This window comes from Sapajus apella, unplaced genomic scaffold (genome assembly GCF_009761245.1).
Source record: "Sapajus apella isolate SASKATOON/1434 unplaced genomic scaffold, GSC_monkey_1.0 scaffold78, whole genome shotgun sequence".
In the NCBI taxonomy this organism is placed as follows: domain Eukaryota; kingdom Metazoa; phylum Chordata; class Mammalia; order Primates; family Cebidae; genus Sapajus; species Sapajus apella.
This window is the reverse complement of record NW_022437018.1, coordinates 4,903,192-4,911,085: the sequence shown is the minus strand read 5'-3', so window position 1 is coordinate 4,911,085 and position 7,894 is coordinate 4,903,192.

Below are 7,894 nucleotides of genomic sequence, written 5' to 3'. Positions count from 1 at the left end.
CAGCCATCAAAATGTCTCAGGGATTACACAAGACTCACATACCTGGACCTTCCCAACTGGTAGCTGCGGCTCCCATGAGACAGAACTCTCAAGTTCAGCACTTGGAGACCCGGCTGGCAATGCTGCCTCTGCCTCATTACTAGCTGTGTGACCTTAGGTAAGTCACTCGGCCCCTCTGGGGCTCACTTAGCTTCTGTGGGCAGTGGGAAAGGTGAACATGGCCTTGCCAACATCACAGGGTTTATATGAAGTAATGTGAGTGAAAAGGACTTGGAAAGGGTAGAGTGGCACCTAAAATGGCTGACTGGGCTTTATAACCACTGGCAAGTGTGGGGGAAATTCATCAGAGAGTTGATGTGGATGGTGAAAGGCTCAAAACATGAAAATCCTGGAGACAGGCAATAGAAACTGAGATTCTATCCATGCTAAACAGAGAAGGCTGAGGGCTCTATTCCAGCCTGTGACTGGTTCTTACTCAGAACGTTGTGACTAACTTCTATCAGGTCTCCTGAGGAAAAAAACAAAATAAAAGGCATACTAAAGGGGGTGTATTCTATCTCTGAAGAATGTCTTGTGAGAGTATTAAACACCGGAATGAGTTACTAAAACAAGTTTGCTATTCTTTCTCTGATGGCCTTAGGAGAGATTCATACCTGAGTGTGGGTGGTCTAAATGTGATTCTGGCTGAAGATAGAGGAAGACACTACAAACTTCGTTCCCTTTTCTGGTTTCTGGACCTAAATTCATAAGAATTTTCAGGATGTGAGCTCCACGAAGACAAGGAGTTTTGTTCACTGATGCATTCCAAGCATCTAGCATGATACTTAGCACATAGTAGGTGATTAATAAATATTTGCTGAATGGATAAAGGAACACTATGAGCTAGTCTGGGCATTTGCAAGTGAGACAGGTTACCCTCTGGTTCGCCTACCTGCTTGTTCACAGACCCTGGCTCAGCATGCTGTGGGCTGAGCCTCTAAGTTACAGCAGTGGACTTCAGATCCCAGGGAATTTAGACAAGTTGTCTGTATTAGTCACGGTTCTTTAGAGGGACAGAACTAATGGAATAGATAAGTATATAAAGGTGAGTCTATTACTATTAACTCACACTATCACAAGGTCCCACAATAGGCTGCCTGCAGGCTGAGGAGCAGGGAGAGCCAGTCCGAGTTCCAAAACTGAGTCTGATGTTTGAGGGCAGGAAGCAGCCAGCATGGGAGAAAGACGCAGGCCGGGAGGCTGGGCCAGTCTCCCTTTTCACATATTTCTGCCTGCTTAAATTCTAGCTGTGCCGGCAGCTGATTAGACTGTGCCCACCCAGATTAACAGTGGGTCTGCCTTTACCAGCCACTGACTCAAATGTTAATCTCCTTTGGCGACACCCTCACAGACACACCCAGGATCAATACTTTGCATCCTTCAGTCCAATCAAGTTGACATTCAGTGTTAACCATTCACAGTGTCTTAGTCCCCTTCATCAGGGATTTGCATGGTGGGGAAGGAGTCAAGTCCACCCAGGTTCAACTATAACCACCCATCTTTTATCTGCTGTATATGTATATTGGGCTTCCAGATACTAGTTTCTATTTGTTTGGTAACAATCCACTCGAGCTGCTATTCTATGAGAGCAATCTATGATCTTTTTTTTTTTTTCAGAGACAGTCTTGCTCTGTTGCCCAGGCTGGAGTGCAGTGGTACGCTCTCGGCTCACTGGAACCTCCGCCTCCCGGGTTCAAGCAGTTCTCCTGCCTCAGCCTCCCAAGTAGCTGGGGTTACAGGCATGTGCCACCATGCCCAGCTATTTTTTTTTTTTTTTTTTTTTTTGGTATTCTTAGTAGAGGCAGGTTTCACCATGTTGGCCAGGCTGGTTTCAGACTCCTGACCTCGTGATCCACCCACCTCAGCCTCCTAAAGTACTGGGATTACAGGTGTGAGCCACAGTGCCCAGCCATAAGCAATCTGTGACTTTAAAAAGCCTGAAATACAGGAAAAGTGAGGAAATAAGCCCCTGTTAAAGTACTTTCCATCTCTAGGATTTCTGAGTAACAGATGAGGGGACCAAAATGGTGATTTTGGACATGATTTTGATGGCTCGTTTCATGAAATTCAAATAAAGGGAAGAAAGGATGTAATAAATTGTTCTAGTTTTCCTCTTTTTGAAGTTTCCATGGGGTGTTGTCTGAATAATCGTATTTTAAAAAAGCAATCTGTCTAATTCTAAAACGCTAGGGGTTGCCAGGTCTCTGGGGAGACTCTCTTATAAGCACACAATGCCATTGATTGAAATTGTTCTGTTACTGAGTAGTGAGCACACTGGACCCAAAACAGCCCTTAGAGAGCAGCACACATTCTAGTTAATTATGAGGATTCGAGAAGGAGTGTGACCATGTGTCTAGGCCTGCTATTAGTATCAGGAGGAGCAGACCCACCAACGCCTAGTTCTAAAGGCCCCAAGACTCTGAGGAATATTTCCCCACTCCCCTATCTTCACATGAGAAGGAAAACACAGATCTGGACGATTCTGCACCGTGAGGAGGGGAAAAGAGACCACCTCAAAGGATCTTAGGTTTGGACAGCAAGCAAGCAGTCAGAAGCTGAGTTTAGTGGTTGACGCCTTGTCCTGGAATCATAAACTTGGCCTCCCACCCTACCCCAATCTACATTCAGCCCTGCCGCTGAAGGCCCAGCAACCCAAACCATTGCCCTGGGAGATGACAATTATATTTGCGGCATTGTCCTGCTTTTCAGAATGTGTTCTTGCTTGGATGCCTCACAATGCTCTGGCCAACAGCACTTAGGGCAGGCATGCCCAGTCTCATTTTAAAGATGAAGAAACAGAGGCTCAGAGATGTGAAGTCGCTTGTCTAGTTACACCGGTTGGAGTAGGTACTGGGAACACCAGCAATGGAGTCAGACTACTTGGGTTCATGTCTTGGCACTTCCACTGAATCAGCTCTGCAACTTGGGCTTTGGTGACTCAGTTTCCTCATCTGTAAAGTGAAAAGAATCCTAATATCTGCTTCATAGTGTGGTTGGTAGATTAAAAGAGATAAAGCATCCCAGTCATGAGAGTGCTTAGCATCCTGAAATGTTCAATAAATATCAACCATTGTTATGATGGAGAGGCAATTAAGATGGAGAGGCAAATAAGATGGAGAGGCATTAAGTCCTGTTCCTACTCTCGTGATATTTCCAGTACACAGTGTTGTACCCAGCGCCAGCTTCTTGCATTCTCTTTCTGCCCAATCCTCTCCCCTGCTCCCACCACCTTTCTCGCTCAAAATAGTGAACACTTAAAACTCTTTTTCTAAACATTATGGCCCCTTGGCTGCTACTTAAAATTCTGGCAGGCATGAGGGGATGTGATGTCTCTACCTCTTGTGGCATGAGGTTAAGAAGTATCACTGGATACAGGGAAAGAAAAGCCTATCTCCCAAGGCTGTCACTAAAGGTTTGAGTGATGTGACTGTAGCAAGCACAGCTGGTGCCTCCCAGCATCAAGCACCCACCCCAAATAGCACCACCAGCCATTGGCAGAGGCAGAACTGCTACTCTGTGCCTTGAGTCCTCTCCATTCTCCAGGCTGCCTGGATTGCCCTGCATCTGGGACCAGTAGCAGGTGGGAGAGGAGTCAGGAAGGAGAGCAGTTGGCTCCTGCTGGCTGCTACCATGTTGGTAGCATTCATTGTCCTGATGGCAGAGAGTGGCCCCTGAGAACTCAATGATTTAAACCTCTGCAAAAGGGGATGTCTGAGGACAAATCCTTCAGAGGATGCTTTCAGGTCCTTGCACTTATTCCGAATACAACATAGCATGCAGTAGGATGGGTAGAATTAATTGGGAATTATCTGACAAGGTTGGATAAAAATCTCAGATGGGCCTCTCATCACTGGAATATTGGATTCCTATCCAGAACTTTGCTTGATTGGAATATAAACAGAGAACACATTTCTGATGTCCCTGCCTTAAGGGGATTTATAATGAAGTTGAAGAAGTAATGGCATAGAAAATATGTGAGAAGATCACACGAAGACATGCTCCTAACTGGGTTCCACAAGGCCAAGAATGCCCCTTATGAAGCACTGTCTCTAGATTTTGCAGGCCATCTGCTAACCTATTCTTCCTAAATTTAAAATTTTGATTCTATATTCCCAAACCTCCGTGGAGGAAAAACAGTACTATTGTGATGCATTGTGGTCTTACTGAGAAAAAAGGTGTTACATTAATTAGATTCTTATTAATGTGGAACTTGGCTTTCCAAGTTTAGATGACATTTTCCACAAAGGTATAGCTTGTTTTAAATTACATGCCAATAACCTCTGCCTACTGGGTTCCTTTTTCGCCTGCTCAGAAACGATATTATCAATGTTCTTGGAAGCTGAAGCTCAGAATTTGGGAAAAATGCAATGAATACTTCATATATCAATATTTGAAGTAGAGCCACTGTCTTGCTTTTATGTGCTATGGGTTGTTCTACATTATATAACGTACTCGAAACGTGAGCTTTGGTGATTGAGATAACAGAGTTCATATTCTGGTTCTGTGTGAACTTGGGTGAGCTGTGTATCTTCCCTGAGCTTTAGTTCCTTCATCAGTAAAATGAGAATAAACAGTGCTGTATTTCAAGGTGGTTGCGAGAAGTGAAGCAATGAACCTAGAACAACACAGTATATAGTGTCTGGTGCAGAGTGGGCAGTCGATAATAGTAATAATTTAATAGCTAAGAATCACTGAATAGTTACTATATACTGACAATATGCTATGGCTTTTACGTGTATTATTATATTTAATACTTAAAACAACCCTATAATCAATCTGTCCACTTTACATATGAGGAAACAGAGTCACACAGAAGTTACGGAACTTTTAACTACCTAGGTGTTTAAGAACATATAGCCAGGTAGTGGCAGGATTCAGCTTTGAACCCAGGACCACAGGATTTAAATCCAGGCCATATGGTCCTCCAGAGCCTATATCTTAACCATAAACATGAGAAAAATGACCATTCTTATCAAGATTATTTAATTGAAATACACAATTTGTTTTCTTTTTTGGTTTAAATGCTGTGAAGCAACTGCTGTGACAACTGGACACACTGACGGCCTGGTCTTTTTGTCAGTATAAAAGCAAAGCTTCTATAACAAGTATGACATCATTTGGAAGAAGAAACATTGCTTCCATAACCTGGTAATATAAGCAGGCTAGTAATATATGTATAAAAAATCCACTGGGAGGCCGAGGCGGGTGGATCACGAGGTTGGGATCGAGACCATCCTGGCCAACATGGTGAAACTCTGTCTCTACTAAAAAAATACAAAAATTAGCTGGGCATGGTGGCATGCGCCTGTAGTCCCAGCTACTCAGGAGGCTGAGGCAGGAGAATTCCTTGAACCCAAGAGGCGAAGGTTGCAGTGAGCCGAGATCGTGCCACTGCACTCCAGCCTGGCCCTGGTGACAGAGTGAGACTCTGTCTCAAAAAAAAAAAAAAAAAAAAAAAAAAAGCCATAAGCTCCCCAGTTGTAGCAAACTTTATTTTTTATACAATTAGAGATAATAAATTAAAGGTATACACTGAAAGATTAAAAAATATTAAAAGGCGTGATTTGGGATGGAGATTATGCTTTGAGCCTTCATGATCAGACTGACAGCCTATCGCTTATTAAAGTGGACGCCAGGTTTGTATTCACTTTGTCTTAAACAATCATGATAAACCATGCATTGATTTACCTTTTATCTTCTGCCAGCAATGGTAAAGTGATCTGTAGATTTGGCAGGATGTGTTTCTACTAGAAAAGCTGCACTTAAAAACTCTATTCATTTAAAATGGGACAAAATTCACATTGTCTGTCATTACCTTATTAAGAAATAGACAACGAAGAAATGTTTTTCATTAAGACTGTCACTGAGACACAATGCTGATATCAACAGGCATTTTTGTATGTGTTCTCCTTTCTGAAACCTTGTCAGCATGTTCTCATTCACTTGCAGAAACTTAGTGGTAAAAAAATTTCAAATGTAAAAATTCTAATGCCACTGTCATTAGCCAGAAAAAGAAATGGCAGAGCAAAGAAAGAATCTTAGAGAATAAAATCTCTCTGGAGACATTCCAAGGAGGATGCCTGTATTGGCCTTCTTCAGCCCCAGTGCACTAGACATGCAGATGGCCTCGAAAGTTTCCACCAACCATGAACTTTCTCTATTCCTCAAATAAACTTCGCTTCCTCCCACCTTGGCACCTTTCAACACTTGTTCTTTCTCCCTGGAATGCTGTCTCCACTGATCTTCCTCCAATCCTTGCACACCCTTCAGATCACTGCTTAGAGAAATCTTCCTCCACCTCCTAGACTCAGTTGGGTCCTTTGTCGTGTTCTTTGATTGGGATCAAATATTGTCATTGTTGGTAGTCATGTATTTGTGTGATGCACAATGCTAATTCCATGGGGTGGGAACCGGACCTACTTTTAGGCACCACTATATCCCTGGGGTTTGGTGTAGTGATGGAAGCCTAGGAGAGGCACATGAAATGCCTAAAGGGAACCTGAGCACCCACTGCTTGGGCCAGTGCTGCTTCTTGTGCTGGTGCTTCTGCAAAATTAGATCATAGAGCTCTTACCTCCTCCTGTTCAGATTATTTGTGCCAAAGACATGTGACTTAAGTTGCACATTGGAGTATGCAAAGCAATGCTTTCCTCAAGCTTCACCACAGTTTTGATTGGCATAGCCTGGGCTTGATTTATAGCCCCTGGGATTACCAGATTAGTAGTGGAATGCTGAAATGTGGAGAACCATTTATCAGTTTTTTCAGCTCACAGGGGCACCTTTAAGAAAACCTGGCTGCATAGCAGAGTTGGCAATTAATCTGATTTTCACCGAAGGGCATATGTTCTATGCCATTCAAGTTTGAGGTCCCCACCCTCATGAGTGTTCACAGTTAAGGAAGATTCTGATACTCTTTTGTCTTCCACTCCAGTAACAATATTAGTATTGAAGGGAACAAAAATGACATTATGCTAGGTAGAACCTATGATGATGTGCAAAAAGTGTTAATAAATCAAAGCACAAATATTAACCAATCGTTTGTGACACCCTCTTGGCTGATGATGATCCTATCACATTGCAAATGAGAATTTAAAATCTGGGTTAAAAATCTAAAAATCACTCAGGGGACTCTGGGGTCCAGCTAGGACCCTCAGGTTGCCATCCCTGCTTGTCACCCCAAACACCCGCAACCCCAGGAGCAAGCCTACTACAGTGTTTCTCTGCATCCTTGCTATTTTACTTTCCGGCTCTAGAATCTGGACAAATTGGAAACTGGCATCAGTTTGCCACTCTTTTAATAGACCTGATACATCTTGGAGTCCCCCATTTACTTGGGCATTTTTACAATTCTATTTTAAAGAAAGGTGTTTCTTTGTTGGGTTTTTAATCAAAACAAAATAGTTAAAGTGCTTAACCTTAGGGACCATGGTACATGTTCGTATTTTAACTCTCACATTCTCTATCCCAACACCCCTTCACCTACAGCACAGTATCTTGCTCAGTAAACCCTTTGGAGTTTTTATTTGTCCGCACTTCTTTCTTCTCTCACCTCTTCTTGCCTCCAGGAAGGATACTGTGGGGCCGGCTTCTCTTATGACAGCGCCTATTAGTATGCTGGCTTTGTGCCAGTCTGGCCATTCCATCCACAATCTAGTTCTGGAGAACCCAAGAACTGAAATTCTCCCTTTACACTGAGCAGAGGGTGTGGCCATGACAGCCCCTTGTTCCTTGCCAGTAGAAAGCCCTGACCTCAGTCAGCTTTGCTCTCCTCAGAAATGCCAAAGAAAGGAGATGAAATTGGCGGAGGTGGCCTGATTCTTCCCTAGTGGGCTGAGTCAGGCTCCCAATCCTCAAA